At 42.4% G+C, this 22,842-nt stretch overlaps 1 pseudogene; it reads left to right on the top strand.

Moving 5' to 3' along the window:
• Nucleotides 1-10,657: 10,657 nt before the first annotated feature.
• Nucleotides 10,658-10,757, top strand: LOC148801381 (small nucleolar RNA R71; annotated as a pseudogene).
• Nucleotides 10,758-22,842: the final 12,085 nt, after the last annotated feature.

Raw genomic sequence — 22,842 nt, 5'->3', positions numbered from 1 at the left:
AAATATCAATTTACTATTAGGAAATATAAATTAGTTTATTAATTTATTAAACTATTACTAAATTAATATACTATTAGTTTATAAAAGTATACTGAAAATAAGACATTTTGTGTATAGATCGGGCTTCGGGTTTTATGTAAGGGATAGGCTTGGGCTCAAGATCTAGGCTCGATGGTTGGCCTGGGCTCGGGCTTAGGCTTGCACATTTTCTGTTGATAATGAGGCCCATGTTAATTATAAATAGGGGTGGCAATTTTCCCCATCCTCGACGGGTACCCAGGCTCCCTGACGCCATCTGTGGGTACCTTGGCGGGGTCAGGGTCGAGGATGGGGCTACCCCTGAATCCCCAATCAGGGATGGGGATGGGGACAAGGAATGCAATCCCCGCCTCGACCCATCCCCGATTAATATATATATATGTAATATTATTCGTTTTTAAAATATTAATTATTAAAACTTGCAAAATAGTAAAAGTGTAAAATACTAAACTAAAGTCTAAAACCCTCGACAGAGAGAAGAGAGAAGTCAAGAACTCTCAACTCGTCTGTTTCTCGAACAGCTTCGTCAATTCGCCTTCCTTCATCTTTGACTCTTCGTCATCGAATCGCTGTCACTATCGCCCGCCGTCGCCGTAGAAGATTCAGAACCCTAGCTTTGTGCCTTCTCGCGTGATAGAGAATAGATAAAGAAGAGTTTCAGTCGTTAGTCCTTCTAACCTTCGCCTATTGTCGTTGATTGCCGTCGTCGTAACGTCGTCGCCCGTCAGACTCTCTCTCGTCGCCGATCTTAACTCTCCCAACGGTCCTCTCTCTCTTTCTCTCTCTCTCTCAGTCTCAATCTCTCATTCTCTCTATCTCAACCTCTCAGTCCATCGGGGATTCGAGTCTCCGACGGGGAATTCATCCCCGTTGGGGTCGGGGATGGAGGGGGAATTCCTTTCCCGCCGGGGATCGGCGACGGGGATGGAGGGTGATTTGGGGGTCGGGGTCGGGGATGGGGAATGTAATCCCCGCCCCAAACCCACCCCGTTGTCATTCCTAATTATAAAACTATGATTTTTTACAAATTAAAATTTTTATTTAATTCTACTATAGTATAAAAAATATATAACAGTTCTATATATATATATATATATATATATATATTAATATAAAATTTGTTATTTAAATATTATATAATAATATTTACAATATATGCATATAACTTCCAAGTTGAGCTTATTAGGGGTTGTTTAGCTTGGGCCCTATCTGCTAAAGCCATCATTGGACTCCAAAAGTTTGATACCCAATTAGAATTTCGATATGATTATCCCTGAAAATGTGTGGGCATGGTGCATATCTCAGCTAGACGCCTAGACCTAACTCAAAATAAAATAATTGCTTAAGCCTGCAAATTTATAGATCTAATCGGGTTTGGTTAAGTTATAAACGACTTGTTACTTTTTATTATTAATTATTAAAATATTGTTAGCTATTAAAATATTGTAATTCTTAAATTACTGTATTTACTTAAAATACAGTAATTTCTGAAAATTATCATATTTTCATAAATATTGCTAATTTATTAGCTAAAACTAATTAAATGTAATTTTCAGGTAATTAAATATAACTTTTTGGAAATTAAATGCAAATTCCTACTTTTTATAGCTTAAATTATAATTACTATTAGTTATAGTTTAAAAATAATTATTTTTAATTATATTACTATTAATAATAAAATTACATTATTTTTTCATTATTATTCAGCATTTTTACAATAAAATACAATTAATTTAATTTTTTAATTATTCCTAGTAATTTAATTAAGCTTTAGGTTTTCAGAATTTTCAGATTTTTAATTAATTTTTGGTGTTTTAATTTATTTTTTAGTAATTTTTGCATATGATTATTTTCAGTATTTTCAGCATTTATTTTTGCATATTAGTCACTACAAAATTAATTTTCATTTGCTTTCAATAAAAATAAATTAAATAACTAAATAAATACCATAGTTAATAAAAAATATAACTAAATTTCAATATTTTTCAATAATTTATGGCTTAGGTATTTTCTTTAATAATTTTTTGATATTTTTAATAATAAAATACTATTAACTGTACTTTTTAATTATTTTCAGTAAATACCCTTATTAATATAAAATATTTCTAATTTTCAATATTTTTTAATTATTTTTAGTATTTTAATTATCTTTAAGTTTTTCAGAATTTTTCAGATTTTTAATTAATTATTGGTATTTTAAAACCATCAATTAATATTTTTTATTAGCATTTGTTAAGGTCTCAACTCATAAGTTATCTAATGATATTATTAAAACTATCAACGAATATTTTTATATTTAAATTTCTTATTTTTATTAGTGTTTATTAAGTTGGAATTTAAGTGGAATTGAAACTCATTTTTAATATTTACTAAGTTTTGTTAACATTTATTTTTAGTGAAAGTTTAGTGTATTTTTAAATTAATAATTTTTTGATTGTTTAACCTCAACCTATTTATATTATTTGATTTATATCATGGTTTTCAAAATCAAACTGGACTGGAAAAGAAGGATCTGGTCCGGTGACGGGTTGTGTTTTACCCCAAAACCGTTATTTTTCCAAAAATTATTGATTTGGTTAGCAAATCGCTAACGTGGCGGTCAAACTATTTGAACTGTCCAACAGTTTGGCCATTTTTGTTTTTTTTTATTTTTTTGTTAGAGCGGGCCATCCGTTTGGTTCAAACGAACCGGACCTCTGACTGGTTCGTTGTTCGATTCGGTTTTAAAAACCTTGATTTATATTATTACTATTCTCTCTCTCTCTCACTCACTATCTTTTAAATGTAATAATAACATGCATTAAAATAAGAGGCCTTGGAAAACCCAAGGCTCTTTATCTCTCTTAAATGACTTTTTTAAATGTAATAATAAAATTGATTAAAATAAGAGGCCTTGGAAAACCCAAAGGTCTCTCTCTAATAATGTGCAACTTTATTAATCTAATCAAGATAAGCAATGATTATTGGTTTATATTTTTAAAACAAAAGAAAATAAGAAAAAATGCAAAAAATGGAGAAAATAGATAAATAACTTCTCTCAAAGGAGAGACATGCTGCCATGGATGGACCAACTTTAATATATATATATATATATATATATATATATATATATATATATATGTTGTCACATGCAAACCAATGTTTAGCATGCAATACATATACAAAAGTGGTTGTGATCTAAGACAATTCAAAGAAAAGTTTCTCTAGAAATAAGATAAATCGAAGATGAAGATGAAGTCGAGAAACAAAGATGTGGAGACAACAGTCCACTTTTGTCGAAATTCATCTCTGAGAGAAACAATTTTGAGGGAGCTTCAGTTTCTAGCACAATATTTAACATGTCTACCACCATCGTTGGTGCTGGAATTATGTCGATTCTAGCTACAACTACTATGAAAGTGTTAGGCATAGTTCTAGCTTTCATCCTCATTGTTGGTAGGAGGTGTCTAGCTGGATTGAGAAATGGTCTCTCTTCGAAGGACGAGGGAGAGCCTGCGAGGGAAAAAGGGTCTAAAGAGGTGAAAGGGTTGTAAGCACTTGGGGTTATCAATAGCAAATCGCCTAAGATCTGTGATGTCTAACACGAAGAGGACCCCCTTATTTATGGAGAAGGTCTTGAGGCCCCAAAAGGTAGGAGGTGGGGATATTCAATCTATATCAGGAAAGGAAATATACTGCTCACTGGCAACTATTGGGTACGCTATTAGGTATTGCCACGTGTTTCATGAATATATCCTCGAGGATCAGCTTTCCTTATCCTCGAGATTCCTCATTACCCACGCGTGCTAACACCTTTTTTGTGCATCGTCACTAATCCTACGTGGAGACAATGACAACACTGTCCGAAAGTCGATATTCATTAATGTCCTATGGCGGCTTGCGAGGCACTTCTTTGTAACAGTTCCGCATATTTGGGTACACCCTCGGGTCTCGCCATAGGCTTGGTCCATTGTCCTTCCGATCCATTGTGAGTCTGACTTCATCACACTCTCGAGTGTGCTTGGATCTTATAAGCAAATCTTTCTGAAACTTGTTTGAGTTTTGCTTACTGACTGAATTTGGTGGGTTGCGAGCTTATCATGGTTCTATTTAACATGCTACGGGTTCATCACAACGGCCACGATAGACTATAGGTTATTCGCGGCATGGGGAACTGACCGTGGGCTGTTTGTAAGTGTTTCTATGGTGGTATTCTTGGTGTCTGAGTATTCTTTGAGGGTCTAAGTAAGTTGTACATACCTACATTAGCCCCCCTGCTTATTAATAAATGGGAATTTATCAATAAGCACATTGCTTTTGTTTTTGAGTTATGGCGGTTTCGTTAGGTCTGGTGTTTTGTTTACCTTGCAGTTTTGTACAAATCACGTATACCTTATATTTGTGTTTGGTAGCTTATTACGGTCTAGGGTTTAGCCCCCCTATCTTTTGGTGAGTTGTTTTCTGGCAACATTTAGTGTTATGTAAATTGCGTGTTTTGGTTCCCCCTTTTTTGAATGCTGTCAGAAAAGAAATCACTGAAAGATAACAAGTTAACTGGTTGGAGGTGCGTCTATTCGGTTAACCCCTTTGTAGATGGACTGGTGATTAGGTTGCAACATCGGTCATTATTTCTTTTGTGTCAATATGACAAGTGCCACGTGTAGCGTTCAGGTTCCCGCTGGCCCAGTGTCAGTGTCAGATTCATCATTACTTCTAATGACGCATGTCACAACATTGTATCTTTTCTGAGGCGTACTAGTGAGGAGTGTTGTTTTGTCCCTCGCGACGAGTCGTCTAGGTGCGCCTTTTCAGTTTCCCCCCTTTTGAGGTATAGATTATCTATAAAAGGGAAGGGGTGTCTTGTTTTGCATCACAACGACTTGTTTCCGCATTCGTTTTTTTTTTCATGGTTGAGGATGGCTCTTGGTCAAAATGATGCATAGATGCCTAATGGCGAATCCAAGGGCTCTAACTTGCCGTCTCCAGTGGGGTCGGCGTTGTCCTTGGAATACGCCATGGTCCACCATCGGTTTAGATAGCACTGTAGGGAGAATGGCATAGCCCCTTTGGGGTATGATATTGTTGATGGAGTATCCATTCATGGCACTCGCCCGCGAAACGGGTTTGTAGTGTTAAGAGGAGTAGTGGGTTTTGCAAAAGCAGTCAATCGGTTTGGTTGGATGCCTCCAGCGGAGTTGCCTTCTGTCATTGCCAATCCAACACTGAATATGCTCAGATCAGTGATGTCTGAAATTATCAACCTACCGCATGACCAAATTTCATGACCAATCCTCGCATAGTGGGTGAGGACTTGTAAGAGTCTCACCACAATCGGTTTCCATGTCGCGGAGGTTGAGGATCGTGCCATTCAATTAGCGCGCATATTTTGGAAGGCGGGTCTCAGGGACACGCCGTTGGTTTATAGGCAGTCTTTAGCAAATGTGCACCATCGCATGGAGGCATCAGAGGCCAGACTAGAGGCGGCTACCAGGCATCTTGCAAAAGTTGAGGCACAGTGTGTTTATCAGTGCCGCATGGTGGTGGTGTGCGAGGCAGAGATAGCTAAGTTGTCGATATATGAGGCTTGGGAGCCTCTGCTTCGAGATATTGAAGCTGTGAGGATCGTGTGGGATGCGTGACAAACATTGTATTTTGTTTGTAAATATGTGAATTTATTTTGTATGGAATCAAAGAATTCACCTGCATCCTAGTGTACTTATTTTCCTTTCATATTGTGTCGTGGTTTGAGAAAGGGTTTTGTGGAGATCAGTCAAATTTAATCTTGTGTGTGTGGCGCTCATAGTGTGCGGTTGTTGTTGCCCCTAATTTGTGTGAGTGATTAGTTTGACTGGGTTGTCGGACTACATCAATTCCACGGTGTTAGTGGTGTTGGAATAACGCAGGGACACCCTACAGTTATTCATCCTATCAATTCAGGGATGGCTTGTAGGGGCTTTTCCTGAGTGGTAGGCCTGTCAACTTAGTGTCAAACCAGTGGAGGTCATCTGACTTGTCCCTTTGGGGTTTAATGGTTGGTTAGTCTTGGACAGGTGAAACTCATTGATAGCGTCATTCAATTGGCACTTGCAAAATCATTACACATCAATCACGCATCGAAGGCAAACTCAGTAACTGCTACGGTTTAGCATCGGTTACTGGCGCAACGTGTTTTTTGAACTAAGTAACGCCTCAAGATTTGCACTGGCATCCGTTCGTGTGCGCCACTGCCATTCACTCTACTACATGTGACAATGTCGAAGAAAATCTTCATAAGATGGGGTGGACAAACGGGGCAGTGCTTCTTGCTCGCGGCTTGTGTGTAAGGTTACCTCTGCTCTAGTGCCCCTTTTGAAACTCACTTTGGTTTCTATCCATTGCTTCGCGTTGTCGCTAGGATGTTAGGGTCGCCAAGGGGCAGGGGGTAACGGAAACTAAAAAGAGGGTTGAGTGTCCTTTTGTGGATTTCGTGAGGACGGTCGATATGGCAGAGATTCTTTCAGAGAGGGAGGCCGCCTTAGTCACTATAGGGGAACAGGGGTTTTGGCCCCTAGTCCCTATGAAGAGAGGCGTAAAAGGCATGTTCGACCCTATTCAAGGGACGGAGTTGTGCCTCTATGGACTTTCTGATCAATCCATGTCATATAAGTGCTAGGAGTCGAGGACTGACAATTCAAAGTCCCCCAACAACTATTCGACATGGATAGAATTTGTACTCGAAAACCCCATGTACTGTCGGATGTTGCAGGATTCTGACTTACTCAGGCTCGTAGATTGCTATATAGGTCTGTCCAGTAGAGAAGGCGTGAAATATATATGCCGTTTGTTGGAATTGTGGTGTTGTCGTACACACACATTCATTGGGGCTTTTGGAGAACTCCCGGTGATAGTGGAGGACGCAATCACCCTACTAGCATTTCCTACTAGTGGTGCTCTATCTGCCCATCATCTGCAGCACATTGAGTTCATCCCAACAGATTATAGAGAACTGTGCAATGAGCTTCTTTACACGGTAGGTTCGTTCAAGGCGCGAGAGGATCAGACCACATCGCATGGGAAGATGTCATTAGATCACTGGATAGAGTTTTTTGTTCGAATCGCATGGCAGACATGATGTAATGGTGAGGGGTTGGGACAGTTAATGTCATCTCGCGGCATTTATTCTACACGTGGTGTCCCGGTTCCTCTCCCAAGGTTTGCCAGACTATGGGTTACGTACTTCCATGGTCCCCCTTGCCATCCTTGCCACAACCGGCCGCTATCTTTCCCTGGCTTCTATGTTTCTGGGTTGTATGTATGAGCAGCTGGACAACACCGTGAGGTAGTTGGTGGATCCAAGCTGCAAACGCCGTGTAAGGTATATCTGTGTGCCATTCCTCTGGATGTTCCTGTGCGAGCGGTTTGGTCTTGCAGTTACCCCACGTCAACTTGCACGCCTCAGAGTTCCAGTGGCAACTCTACATGGAGATGAATTCGAGGAAAAGACTTTTGAAGTATGGAAAGGGAAAATGGTGGTTACAGGCCACTCGCCATAAGAGCTTCAAAACAGCTGAGATCAATGTCCAGCTAACCTCCTTACGTGGGTTCAAGTGGAGGCCCTATTCCCAAATGGTTCGCGATGCTATACTGTTTTGTGTTGGCGCGCCCATCCCTAGTGATGCATACCAACATTGCACTCTAGATGTGGACAATGTTGTGGCAGGCATGACGCAGTTGATCGCATGGCCCAGGGTCATATCTTATCTCAATCGCAACGGCGAATCGCAACTAGTTGTATATCGTCTAGACCGGGTAATGCGTCAATTTGGATATGACGATTTGGGTGGGCAGTTTCTGTAGGCCGCCGGTGAAGATGTGTTCTGGACCCATCGATACGGTCGGGCTTTCCCAGGTTGCTCGTGTTTGCCAATAGCCGGTTTCTATAGGGAGCCACGGTGTAAGGCCCTGCAATTGGCCTATCTTTGTGCATTGCTGGCAGGTTTCCAAGAAGTGGTCAGGAAGTCCCCTAGGCCTCGTCATTCCCTAGCGCCTCTAGAGGGTCATGCCACCAACCGAGGTGCCATCCCAATTTCCGTCACGGTAGGTCCTTTAGAGAGGGATGTAAGTGAATGCAAGAGGAGTCCGCTGGGGTAAGGAGAAGGGCATAGCAGCCGCCCGCCGGTTATCAAAAGGGTGCGATCTGCAAGGGTATCCCATCATCATCGGAATTATTGAACTCCAATCGAGACAAGTGATCAGCCAATACATTTTCGACACCCTTCTGGGTGACTGCGTTTAGTTTCCTATAGTTAATGCACATATGCCACCCAGTCACTACCCTATTAGGAACAAGAACTCCTTCCTCATTTTCAACTATTGTGACCCCTGATCTCTTTGGCACAACCTGTGTAGGGATAACCCATTTACAGTCAAATATAGGATATATTCCTGCGTCTAACAATTTTAAGACCTCCTTTTTAACAACTTCTTTCATCATTGGGTTCAATCTTCTTTGGGGTCTCTACGTGGGATAGTTCGTTCTTCTAAATGAATCCTATGGGAACATATCAGTGGGCTTATACCTTTAATATCAACTATGGTCCAACGTAGTGCAGATTTATGTTCTCTTAACAGATTTATCAATTTCTCATCCAACTCAACACTAAGTTTAGAAGACATTATAATAGGAAAGGTATCACCTGGTCTCAAAAATGCATGTTTCAATCCATCAAGGAGTGGGGATAACTCTACTTTTGGTGTCTACATAGAAGATGGCTTCAGTTGGTCTCTCTCATGCGGCAACTCCTCAAAGCATGGTTGCCAAAACTTTTTCTACTTATCCTGCATGTCATTAGAAATAAAGGAAACATAGAAACATTATTAACAGGATAAAACAAAAATTCAGAATTCAAATCAGAATCACAGAGGAGGTATTCTAAAGATTCAGAATTTTCCCTTTCATCTACTTCCTCTACAATGAGAGAGTCTATCATGTAGGTATGATAGCACACGTCCTCGTCTCAGGGCTACTTCCCAACATGAAAAATATTCACCTCAAGAGTCATATTCCCAAATGAAAGCTTAATCAAATCATTCCTACGATTAATAAGAGCATTGGCTGTAGCAAGGAATGGCCTTCTTAAAATAAGTGGAATCTTTGACTCAATGTCAACTATAGATTGAGTATCTAAAACTAGAAAATTAGCAGGATAATAGAATTTATCAATCTGAAGCAAGATATCTTCTATTATCCCCCTTGGTTTCCGAATAGAACGGTCAACCAGTTGTAACACCACAGACATGGGTTTTATCTCTCCATGACCTAACTGCAAGTAAATTGAATAAGGCATTAAATTTACACTTGCTCCTGGTCCAAGAGAGCTTGACCGAACTCTTATATCCCAATATGGCAGGCAATCGTGGGGCACCCTGGATCTTTGTACTTTGGTGGCGTTCTCTGCTCAATCTCTGTACTTACCTGTTCTGTCAGAAATATAGTTTTCTTGACATGGTGTCTCTTTTTCATGGTACATAGATCTGTGATCACCTCGGCATAAGCTGGTACCTACTTAATCACATGCAACAAAAGTAGATTAATTTTAATTTCTTTCAAATGTTCCAAAATCTCACCTTGGTTGTCTAAACCTTTTCGTCCAGATCTAAGAGCTTAGGGAAAAGGCACTTGGGTCGTAGCCTCCTTTTCTGGCTCTTTTGAGGGGGCATCTTCAGTTCTGCTCGAAATGGTGACATTTGTGCAAGGTGGGTTCGGCAAAGGCCCATCTAAAACCTTACCACTACGAGTAATGATGGTGTGGACCCCCTTAATCTTCTCCGGACCAGAGGTGGATCCTTGTACCATATGTAACCCCTTCAGATTGGTCTGAGGCTGAGATGGAATTTTGCCTCTCTCTTGTATAGTAAGAGCATTGGTAAGCTTAGTTATCTAACTCTTGATATCCTTGTTCTCTTCAACCACCTGCACAAGAATAGATTCAAACTTTTGGTAAGTCTTTTTCTGTGCCTCCATAAATACTTGAAGTGTTTCCTCTAAAGGATTCTTATTCGATCGAGCATTGTATTGAGGTGTAGGATGAAATCAGGATGGTTGCACCTCTACACTCCAATTATTGTTAGACGACGTGGGTTGGTTCTAATCAGCCTTCCAACTAAAATTGGGATGGTTCCTCCAGCTAGGGTTATAGGTCTTTGAATAGGGTGAGAAAGGTTTCTTGTACATTCCTAAGGCATTACACTGTTCTTCATAAACCTCTCTCATCTCACCATAGGTTGGGCAATCTGAGCTAAATGATCCAATCCCCCACAGACAAAACTTGAAGTTTGAGTTTCTACCATGGCAACCGTGTGGGTGACTTTATTATTTCTCATCTTTAAGGCCTCAAGTTCCCTAGTTACAGCTTCTAATTGGGCTTTGAGGTTGTCTTCCTCCTTAAGATGGTAAATCCAGGTTGGACGTGACCTATTAATACTATCAGTAGCACTAGGTCCATTCCATGTGTGGGCTTTCTCACCTAACTCATTCAGGTAATCTATGGATTCTTTACGATCCTTTTGCAAAAACTCCCCTATACACATTATCTCTATGAATTGGCACTTCCTATTGGTTAAACCCTCATAAAAATAGCTAACCAATCGCCAACTTTCTTACCCATGGTGCGGACACAAGTTCTGTAGCTCTTTGAATCTCTCCCAAGGTTGGTTTCACTATCCTTTTGAGAAAAGGTTTAGATTTGTCTCTTAAGGTTGTTGGTCTTATGGTGCAGGAAGTACTTGTTAAAGAAAGATTGGGTCATTTCCGCCCATGTACCTATGGATTTTGTTCTCAAAGAGTATAGCCAACTCTTAGCTCTCTCTTTCAGGGAAAAAGGGAAAATTTTCAGCCCAACAATGTCTACAATATCAGCTCGGTTATGGAAGGTGGCCACTATCTCTTCAAATTCCCTAATATGCACATATGGATTCTCACTATCTAAACCATGGAAATTGGGCAAGAGTTGGATCATTCTACATTTGAAATCAAATTGTGGTGTATTCGGAGGGAACATTATGCATGATGGTGTGGCTATCCGAGGGTGGGGTGCATGTAGTCTTTCATAGACCTAACAGGGTTATCCTTGTGTTGAGTCATGGTTTCAGAATCAAAGGATGAACTAGATGAAGTAGATGCTACTTCTTCTTTAGGAAGTGGTGGTGGGTCTATTCGTATCTGTCTAGAAAATCTCCCTCTTTTGTCCCTTGGTCTATTCACACACCCTAAGCTCCTATTTTTTTAACTTACAAGAAGAAGAAAAGGAAAATGAGATCAAGAAAATAAAATGAAACTAAAGAAAACGAAACAAGCAAAGGAAATAAAAGATAAGTAAAGAATGTTCAAACTCAGTTGTTGGTTTGGCTTCCTCGTCAACAGTGCCAAATTTTGTGTCTCGCCCAAAATTATTGCCCTTGGCTAAGTGGTCATTGAAGCGTTGCTTTAGGTGTCGAATCCACAAAGAAGCTAATTAAACCAACAAGAGGAGTTATCGCTAAGAGTAAATAAACTAAAAAAATATATGATTTTCTAAAAATAAAAGAAGAATAAAAATATTTGAATAAAAGTAACAATGTTTAAAGGATGAAAAGTAGTATTGTGATGAACAAGGCTTTGAGATTCACTTGATCGATTTGTTTAACTGTTCTCGACTTTGATTCCAATTTATTACTTAATTGCAAGTTTTACATCCCAAACAAACAATCGGAAAATATAACTTTAAAAACCAACAACAAGAACAAAAGTATTTGTTATGAGAAAATTAATTTACAATGAAGAACAGAATGATCTATTCTTACAAGCTATCCAAGAACGACAATATGTCAAACTGACAGTATTGTACTAAAGGATCAACCCATTAAATAAATTTACCCAACCAATTATTTTCTAACAAATTGTACATAAAAAGAGCTTGACTAATCTTATATGGAAATTGAAGAATATAACTTCTGGGTTTATCAAATAAAGGAAATCTCTCAAGAACAAAATTAAACATTGAAACCTCTCAAGGAATCAAAGTAAAATAACAAGTAAAACTCATTGATCAAGATCCTCCCTAGCCTTGTTGAAGCTTTACCCGACCCGATGAAGATGTTGTCAGGGCCGGTGAAACTGATCGTGGTGTAAGTTATAGTTGTTCTCCCGTCGACCCTCCCTTATTCTCTCTTCTCTTGGGTTTTAGTGTGTATTTGTTAGACTGGTTAGTTGTGTTTGATTTGGTATAGGGTTCATTCGCCGAGCATGTCGATGGTGTGTTGGACTCCCTCCTATTTGGTCGTTCAACGGAGGAGTTAAGGGTGGAGCAGCCCCTAAGGCTGAATCCGTGGGCGGTATAGGGGGTGTCAGTTCCAACGAGAATGTCTGCGATGTGGCTGGACCGGCAGCACATCAGGTCGAGCAAATGGCAACAAGCTCGCATATAGCAATATCATGTCAGGAGGTGGTGTTGGGGAAAGGGAAACTGTAGCCGATGGTGACAATGTTTCTCCTCGATCGGGGGTCACCGGTGATCTGGAGCATTGTCCCATAATCAAAGGGGGGATCCAGCATTTACTCTCACTCCCGAAGAATTATCATATGAAGAAGACTTGCTTCATATACGATAACAATTGTTGGGGTGTTGTGATTGCCACAACATCCCTCCCCTGCATTTCCCAATGGTGGACCCGGTGTTGTTCCAAGTTAAGGAAGTCATGTATAGCATATCCAGTGTCGTCGCCTCATTCGCGTCCCATGCGATTCAGGCAGGGTGGTTGCTGGAAAGAAAGTTGCACCCCGAGTTTGTGGGTCCTGTTCTGAATACTGTGGTGACCTTGATGAGTTTTATAATGGGTTAACTGTCGAAGGAACTATCGTGGACCGATTTCCCCTGCTGGATGGAGGCTAGCTGAGATTTTTCGTCAATGGGCTTCTGTATAGGTCGAATCAAAAGGCGTATTGTAGTACTGGCACATGCTTTCTGGAAGGAGGGCCAAGATATTCCTCAGGTAGACCTGTTTCATTCATTAAAGAACGTTCGAGACAATTGCCAGGTTGTCGAGGCCAACATGAAGAGGGTTACTGATAAACTTGCAAATCTGAGGGATGAGTGTGTGTGGCAGGAGCAAATCCTTGAGGATTATAGAGCAGAGTTGGACTCCTTGAAGAAATATGAGGAGACCAGCGGGGTGGTGGATGCCATAGCGGCTATACGTAGGGAATGGACCAAGTGACTTTCGTTGTAATAGACTATCGCCAAATCATCTTGTGTTTTGTATAATAGAATCTTTGTATTAGTAAAACTTGTGATGTTTCTTTGGCGAGTCAACATCATCTATCATTACTTATTCGTAGTTTTCGATGTCGTAAAAAAAACTTTATCATATATGTCGAATGCTTGTCGCGACTAGTATCAACGTATATGTCGAATGATGGCCAAATCATTTGGAATTGATTTGTTTGTACACTCTGTCAAAAATAAGTAGTTTCATGAGTTTATAGGGGTAAATTGCAATTGAACATTGTTGTGGGTGTAATCGGCGGTGATTGTGTGTACTCCTTAGTTTTTGGATTCTTAGCATAGGTGTTAAACGTTGTTGAGAAGAAAGAAGACCACACGTGTCCACTTTTATTTGGAGGGACTTCACAGGTGTTTTGTAGTAAATGTTGGGAATACTAGGGTTCAAGTGATTTAGGGTCGAGCGCCCATTGGGTGGTGAGATCATGGTCAAGGGTTGTCGTGTCTTAGGAAGACGGGGCCCTTCATGGGCGATGCAATTAAGTTTCGGCCATAGTATGGATAATTAGCTTAAGTTGGAATTTTATTGCAACCATGTATAGGGAACAAAGTGATGCTCATAAGCGGAGTGCTATTGTTAGTGTTAAATTGGCTAGGAATTATACCTACCATCGACAGAGTCTCCCAAAGGCTACAGGGAGGCATGGGCCTGCCTGTGTTTTCAAGGCTTTTGCGGTGCTCGGGGTTGCCGGAGTTTTTTTTTATGCCTGGGGTTGCCAAGGCTTTTTCTATGCCTGGGGTTACCAGGGCTTTTTCTATGTCTGGCGGGTACCCGGGCTTTTTTCTGTACTTGGGGTCATTAGGGCTTTCTGTGCCTGGGGTTACCAAGGCTTTCTCTGTGTCTAGGGATGCCAGAGCTTGGTATGGATGCCTGGGGTGCTGAGGCTTATCGCTAAGGTGCCCAAGGTGTCCAGGGCTTTGTAGAGATTCCTGAGGGGGTCGGGGCTTATCGCTGAGGTGCCCAGGGTGTCCAGGGCTTTGTAGAGATGCCTGGAGGGCCGGGGCTTATCACTGAGGTGTCTGAGGTGTCCAGGGCTTTGTAGAGATGCTTGGGGGCCGGGGCTTATCACTGAGGTGCCTAGGGTGTCCAGGGCTTTTATAGAGATGCCTAGGGGGCCGGGGCTTATCGTTGAGGTGCCCGGGGTGTCATGGCTTTGTAGAGATGCCTAGGGGGCTGGGGCTTATTGCTGAGGTGTCCAGGGTGTCCAGGGCTTTATAGAGATGCCTGGGGGGGTTGGTGCTTATCGTTGAGGTGCCCGGGGTGTCTAGGGCTTGGTATGGATGCCTGAGGTGTTGAGGCTTATCGCTAAGGTGCCCAGGGTGTTTAGGGCTTTGTAAAGATGTCTAGGGGGCCAGGGCTTAACATTGAGGTGCCCGGGGTGTCCAAGGATTTGTAGAGATACCTGGGGGGTCGGGGCTTATCGCTTAGGTGCCTGGGGTGTCCAGGGCTTTTATAGTGATGCTTGGGGAGCCAGGGCTTATTGCTGAAGTGTCTGAGGTATCTGAGGTGTTTGAGGCTTTGTAGAGATTCCTGGGGGGGCCAAGGCTTATCGTTGAGGTGCCCGGGGTGTCCAGGGCTTTTACAGAGATGCCTGGGGGGCCGGGGCTTATCGTTGAGGTGTTCAGGGTGCCCAAAGCTTTGTAGAGATGCTTGGGGGGCCGGGGCTTATCGTTGAGGTGCCTAGGGTGTCCAAGGCTTTTATAGAGATGCTTGGGGGGCCGGGGCTTATCATTACGATGCCTGGGATGTCCAGGGCTTTTATAGAGATGAGAGGTATATATGTGTGTAGTCACGTGAGCAGGACAACAAACGTATGCTCAATAAAAAGCATTTGTCATGGTATGAGAGTATAAAGAAATCTAGATAGTATCATGATGCAAGATTGTATTTTATGTAAAAAAATGAAAATAAAAAAAATGTATCATGCAGCAAAAAAGGAATATATATTTGTATGTGTGTAAGGAAACATGATTACTCAAAGTAAGGTTTCAACCAGTAGCGTCGTCACCTGTGTCTATAGTTTTAAATACATAGTAACCTGACTTGTGGGCCTCTTTTATTAGATAGGGCCCTTCCCAGGTTGGTGCAAATTTCCCTGCGGACTTGCCTTACCTAATGTTAAGGGTTGTCTTTAATACTTTATCCCCAAGCTTCTAGGTCTCAGGTGTCTGTTGAAATTGGTTGCTAGTGCTTATTTATATTTGTTTTTCTTCTCTGCCGCTCTGTCTCTGATTTCATCTACCACTTCGAATTCATTTGCAAGCAAATTATCCAGATCCTCTGATATGATCTTTTTACCCATCGTCGCAGCTACCATGGCAAACACGACCTTGATCTCTGTCGGGAGTACTGCTTCTTGTCCATAAACCAAAGAGTAGGGTGTCGCCTGTGTGCTTTTCCTGATCATGGTGCGGTAGGCCCATAGCGTCTCTAATAGCTTCTCTGCCCAATCCTTCTACTTGTCGGCTACTATTTTAATTAGCACTTTTAGCAACATCTTGTTTGTGGTCTCTGCTTGGCAGTTACCTAGGGGTAGTAGGTCGTAGATGTACCCAATATTTCCCTATACTACCCTAAAAGGTCGCAAACCTCTTGATTTTTGATGGACAGGCCATTACCCGTCAATATCTGCATCGGTACCCCAAACCTATGGACAATGTTTTGTTGTAGAAAGTTCGTTATGTTAGCGACAAAGATTCATTGTAAGGGAGTGGCTTCCGCCCATTTAGTGAAGTAATCCGTTGCGACGATGATGAAACAATACCCCTTGGACGATGGGTGTATCTTCCCTATAAGGTTTACTCCCCAAGTGTGAAAGGGCCTGGGTGTGATAACAGACTGTAGAGCATTGGCAGGTTTACGAATCCTCTCCCCGTAAACTTGGCACTTGTGACACCAGCGCATATGTCATTGTGTGTCCTCCATCATAGTTGGCCAATAGAATCTGAGGTGCAAGATGTGGTTATGCAAGGCAAGATTGCCCTGGTGGATTGCGGGTTCGGAATTGTGTGCTGCTTCCAAGATGTCGTCAATTTCCTCGCCAAGCACCGTAGAGGTTTGCCTGTGTAAGACTTTCTGTACAGCATGCCGTCTTGGAGGTAGAATCTCTTGATTTTGGACAATAACTTCCTCCGCAAGTGAGTATCAATTGGAAGTGTGCACTTTTGCAAGTATTCTATATATATCCTCCTCCAATCTTCATCGTAAACCACCAAGCATTCCTTGTTATCTGTTTGTAGAATACACTTATCGCATTCCCGTTGTATTCTAATCGAATCCCATTTCATTGTAGGCCAATAATACCCCAATTGTTGTAATTTGCAAAACAGGGGACTCATGACTGCCCCATAGGTCGCCTCGTGAATCTTGCCCAATGTGGCCTCCACTTCCTCCTTGCCTAAACACCTTGTCCTTACGCCATTCGACTCTTGATGGTACGATACTTCGTGCACTAGCTAGAACTTTGCGATCTATGTCTTGAGTCCCCATGGTCTACCCCTTTAGTTTCTGTATTATCTCGTATCTCCAATCGTCAACTAATATCTACTTTTCATCTTCCACTTGATCTATCAAAGTGATAATCGACTATTTGTTGATGGTTTGAATGGTGATTTCTATTGGCTCGGGGATAGCTCATTTCTTGGACCCTAATGTGGCTAAGGCATCGACGAACCTGTTCTTGGCTCTATTTTGATGTTCGAAGCGTATGCCAAGACTGCGAAGTAATTTTTGTATCAAGGTTCTATAAGGTAAGATGGTGAGCTCTTTTACCATCGTGCTTCCATCGAACTGCCCGATTACTAGCTTCACATCACCGAACACTCTTATCCTCTTCGCGCTGGCTTTGATTGCTTTTAGCAGCCCAAGAACCAATGCCTCATATTCTGCTATATTGTGTGAGCATGGGAACTGGAGTTTAAATGAAAAGGCCGACATCTGTCCATTGGGCGGAGTTAGAGTTACCCCGACACCGGTAGAGTTGCTTGTGCTGGTCCCGTCGAAGGTTAGGATCCACTCACTACTTCCTACCAAAGTGACCCTGGGCATGTCTCCAAGGATTTCTTCCGATAGAGTGAAATCGGAGGTGGACGGAAAAATGGCCAGTAAGTCGGAAGCGGCTTAACATTTAACAGCCTTGGGCTATGTATATTCTATGTCATACTCATTAAGCTACATCATCCATTTCACGAGTCGGCCGGACAAGGGTGGCCTATCCATCAAAAACTTGACCGGATCACTTCGTGCAATAAGCCTCACCTTTTGCCCGAGAATATAATGCCTAAATTTCTGTGTGGCAAAGACTAGGGCTAGACATTGTTGTTCCATGTAGGAATAGTTCTTCTCCACTGTTTTGAGGGTTCTACTGGCGTAGTAAATGAGGATTTCCGGTTTGCTTTCATCTTCCTCTGCCAACAGGCATCTTATAGCTTCCGGCCCTATCACAATATACATCATGAACTCTCATCCATTTTTAGGAGGTTGCATCGCGAGCACTTTGGCTAATGTTTGTTTTAAACATCCGAAAGCATCTTGGTGCTCCTAGGTCCATTCAAACCCAACGGTTTTCTTAACCAATTTCATTAATGGCAAGGCTGAGTGTGCAAGGTCGGGGATGAATCTCCTTAAATAGGACACTTTCCCAAGGAAAGTCTTCAACTGGGACTGATTCACTAGCAGTGGCAAGTCTAAGATGGCTTTGATCTTGTTCTCATCCGGGTGTATCCTATCTTGGTCCACTCGGTAACCTAAGAATTTGTCTGATTGTACTCTAAATGTGCATTTCAACAGGTTCAATCTCAGTTTGAATTCCCTACACCTAGTGAAAATTTTCCTTAGGACTTTGGGGTGTTCTTTTTTCTTCTTAGTTTTGACGACTATATCATCCATGTAGCACTTTATCTCCCGGTGGATCATTTCATGGAAAATACTAGTCATTGCTCTCTGGTATGTGGCCCCAGCTTTCTTTAACCCAAAGGGCATCATATTGTAGTAGAAATTTCCTATATGTGTTCTGAAAGTTCTGAGGGGCACCCTTAGGGTTCGCTCTTAGGTGGATCATATCATGGTGTAATATTCTTTCCTGTCATCCGTACACATCTCCTCCTCTTCTGTCGCTCCAATGTCCCCACGAGTTCGCTCTTAGGTGGCTACAGTAGCTTTGTCCCCTCAACTTTGGCTATCCGGGTCTCACCATCCTCCGCTAACTCCATGAAGTAGATAGCATCCTAAAGGTGCGTTTCGGTCTTGTCGAATGGAGCCCTGGTGGCCGAAATCCTTGTTGAATGGAGCCCAGGTCATGTACCAGTGGTCGTCCTAGGAGTGCATGGTAAGAGGTTTTTCCTTGGACTACTTGAAATTCCTACATTATGCTGAACAACCCAATTGCGACTTGCAGCTCTATAGACCCCTCGATGGTCGAGGGGGTTCCATTGAAATCTGTTATTTCTAGCAAGAGCCCTTTGACATCTTCCTTCTGGATGCCCATGAGCTCTAGTGTGTGGACCAATATAAGATTTATGGAACTCCCGGGGTCAACCATAAATCTCCGCATGTCATACCCCCTATCTTTGCCATGATGTATAGGGGCCAGTTGTGAAGGGGGTCAGCTGCTAGCATGTCGTACATCGTGAACTCCACGCTACTACGATCGCAACTGTACGGCTGTAGGGGGTATTGAAACACTTATGCCAATGCCTTGATGGCCGATTCTCGTGTTGCAGTGTTGGCCCCTTGCTTAGTGAAGAATTGGCGTAGTTCTTCACTCCTCTCCAATCTCTCTATCAAGGCGTCTACTTAGTATTGTCCCATAGCCCCGACTACATTAATGCTACCTCCCCAAGTGTGTGTTGGCAAGGGATCGGTCTCCACGCGAGCTGGTTCTTTTGTTACAAGCTGATCTAGTTTTACTTTCTATGCGAATATCCTTCTGAGGAAGAAGTAGTCCATCAATTCATGTTGCGGTGTTTGGTGGTAGTCGCACCACCTACTGACGTGTTTGCCTTTTTCCAGATTTATTCCCGGTGGTGGTGGTGGCAAGTTGATGATCCCATCTTCTACTAATTTGTTCATGATCATGATCACTTCTTCTTTAGTACAAGGGAAGGGGGGAGGTGTTGGTGCATCTCTTCTTCCTTAGGTATTTCTTCTTTAGTACGGCCCCTGTTTGGCTATCCCTTGACTCCGTGGCCTTCTGTCGACCGCGTATGCCTCTTCCCTGTCGTGCGGGGTCGTTCCCTTAAATGTTTTGTGTTGTTCTCTCCATGCATTTCCAGAGCTGGCTAAAAGTTTTTGCTTCAACGTTTTCGATGTCGATCCGGTATGCTGGTCGCATCCCCTGAACGCATTGTTCGACAAAGCTTTTCTTAGTGGCATGCTCGTCAAAGACGGAATAGGCGAGCTTCTGAAATCTCAAAACATAGGCTTGTAGATCCTTCCCTGGCCCCTGCTCCACATTTTGGAGATCTGCCATCATCAACTTCCTTTCCAACGTAAACCATTTCGATAGGATTTTCTCGGCTAGCTCTCCCCATGAGTCAATGCTCCCGGGGGTGAGATTCACAAACCATGTGTATGCTAGTTCTATTAGCGATTTTGAGAATTCTCACACCTTGAGGTCTTCGTCAAGAGCAAAGGGACTGAGAGAATCTTCAAACTTGCTGATATGTTCCTACAGGCTACCTCTCTGTCCGTCATACTGTGGCAATTGTTGAGGAGAAGCGTACCCGGCGGGATACGGCTTGTACAGGATACGATCGAATTAAGGCTTATGCAAAACTGTTGAATCCTGCGCTCGGCCACGACTTTCGACCACTAAACCTGTAACGAACTCCTTCAATTCGTCCCTGCTGAGGGGAATCTCCGACAGTGGGTCGATGCTAGGTGGAGCACGGGGTTGGTAGGTGGGCGCAAATCCTGCTTGGGATGGGGCTGGATTCGATCCAGCATGGGATGGGGCTGGATTGCCCCTGTAATGTTGTTCAGAGACTCCAAGGAAGGTGGGTATGACACTAGGAGTATGCTGGTTGGGATTTGGAACGTCGGGGATATTAATAGTAGGTGTTTGCTATGCATGGGTCGAGCAGTTAAACAATATTTGCAGGGTGCTTCTCGTTTCCTCCGTGTTTTGCTCTATCCTTTTGAAGCGTTATTTAAAGAGCGGAAGGGAAGCCTCGAATCCATAGATCTTGTTCGACAAAATCTCGATATCGGCCTGAATGGGTGTCTCTGTCTCGGGTTGGTTCTCGATCCCAGGATTAGCATTCTCTTGAACGTCGCTCTGTTCCTCAAGGATGGTAGTAAGATTGATTCTTCTTGAGGCCATCCTTCATGATCAAAAAGTGAACCAGAGATTCTACTGTTAGTAGGAGGTGTCTAGCTGGATTGGGAAATGGTCTCTCTTTGAAGGATGAGGGAGAGCCTGCGAGGGAAAACGGGTCTAAAGAGGTGAAAGGGTTGTAAGCACTTGGGAATATCAGTAGCAAACCACCTAAGATCTGTGATGTCTAGTACGAAGAGGACCCCTTAATATGGAGGAGGTCCCGAGACCCCAAAAGGTAGGAGGTGAGGATATTTGCTCTATATCAGGAAAGGAAATATAGTACTCGCTGGCAATTATTGGGTACACTATGAGGTATTGTCACATGTTTCCTGAAGATATCCTCGAGGATCAGCTTTCCTTATTCTCGAGATTCCTCATTACCCATGTGTGTTACCACCTTTTTTGCACGCCATCACTAATCCTACGTGGAGACAATGACATCACCGTCCGAAAGTCGATATTCGTTAATGTCCTGTGGCGATTTGCGAAGCGCTTCTTTGTAACGGTTCCACGTGTTTGGGTACATGGTCGGGTCTCGCCACAGGCTTGGTCCGTTGTCCTCCCGATCCGTTGTGAGTGTGACTTCATCACACACCCGAGGGTGCTTGGATCTTGTAGGCAAATCTTTCTAAAGCTTGTTTGAGTTTTGGTTACTGACTGGATTTGGTGGGTGGCAGCCTTATCGTGGTTCTATTTAACATGCAACGGGTTCATCGCAACGACCATGGTTGATTGTAGGTTAATTGCGACGTGGGGAGCTGACCGTGGACTATTTGTAAGTGTTTTTGTGGTGGTATTCTTGGTGTTTGAGTATTCTTTGAGGGTCTAAGTAAGTTGTACATACCTACACTCATCTTTATCATCGTTGTCTTTTCAGATATTTTTGCCTGTTTCCTCCTGAACTATATTCATTGTGGTGATTCAAGGACTTACATCGACGTCCTGGCCTAGTCGTTCGGGAGGCTTTGGAGCCTTGGCGGTTCATATTTGCGTTTTGATCACCATTGATGCCTTGATCATCTATCTAATTATAATCGGTAAGCAGAAAGATAGTTCCATGCTTGACTTTAATTTCTCATGTTATTTTTGACCAGTTTGAATCAGGTTATAGCTTATAAGTTGGGTATCTCCAGACGGGTCACTCATATTTGTTCGACGGATGACCAACTGGATTCCTACTCTGGATCTGTGATTGTTCTAGCTTAAGGCTCTAAGCCCCAATCTGAATTAAACATGTGAAATTTCACTCGTTCAGAAAATGGTATTGATTTGAAATTTTGAACAAACTGTTCTTATCCCAATAAGAGATGATTTGGTTTACCGACAAGACTAGTACTCTACGAATATTTGTGTATTTCTATACTAGTAGGGACCCGTGCGATGCACGAGAAAATATGAAAGATTTAATAATTTTATTTTTCATTTAATGTTGATTTATAAAAAATAATTATTTTTAATTGAATATGAATAATTATTTTTTAATAAATTTAGTTTTATTAATAATTTGTAGTAATTTTAATAATTTTTAAATGAAAATTTGATTAATTTTAAATAAATAAAAATAATTATAAAAGCTGATATTTTTATTAATTCCACTAATAATTAACAATTATATAGGAATGACAACGGGGTGGGTTCAGGGCAGGGCACCCCATCCCTTTCCCTGCCCTATAGTCAAGACACTCTACCCCATCCCCGCTCCGTCCCCAATGTCACATGGGTTCAGGGCAAGGTAACCAATCCTTAATGTTGGGCGAGTTCAGGGGCAAGGCACCCCACTTCTCATCAAGGTTGGAAAATCCTCGAATTTCCCCGCCCTGTCCCCAGTATTGGGTGGGTTCAAGTAGAGGTGTAAATTAGGTCATGCTGGGTCGGCACGATACGACCCGCATGTGGCCCGTACAAAGTGCGAGTCGTGTCGTGCTAGCCCATGAGGCATCCTGGGCCATGCCTCCCTCCTCTAGGATAATTTCGGGGGTCGGTTTGGCACGACCCACGGCTTGAGCCCGCACGGGCCCATGTTGTGTTGTGGGTCGGGCTAGTCCATGGGCAAGGCCATGCCACACACCAAGCCAAGCTCAAGGCAAGTCACCCACTCCCTATCCAAGGTTTTTAAAATTGGACCGGATATGGAACCGTTTTGGGGTCGAACGGTCTGACTGTTTGGTTCAAACGAATGACCCGCTCTAACAAAAAAGTAAAAAATT

Source organism: Nelumbo nucifera, chromosome 3, assembly GCF_055504915.1.
Source record: "Nelumbo nucifera cultivar China Antique chromosome 3, China Antique-T2T, whole genome shotgun sequence".
Lineage (NCBI taxonomy): Eukaryota > Viridiplantae > Streptophyta > Magnoliopsida > Proteales > Nelumbonaceae > Nelumbo > Nelumbo nucifera.
This window is presented reverse-complemented; position numbering and strand designations above follow the sequence as displayed.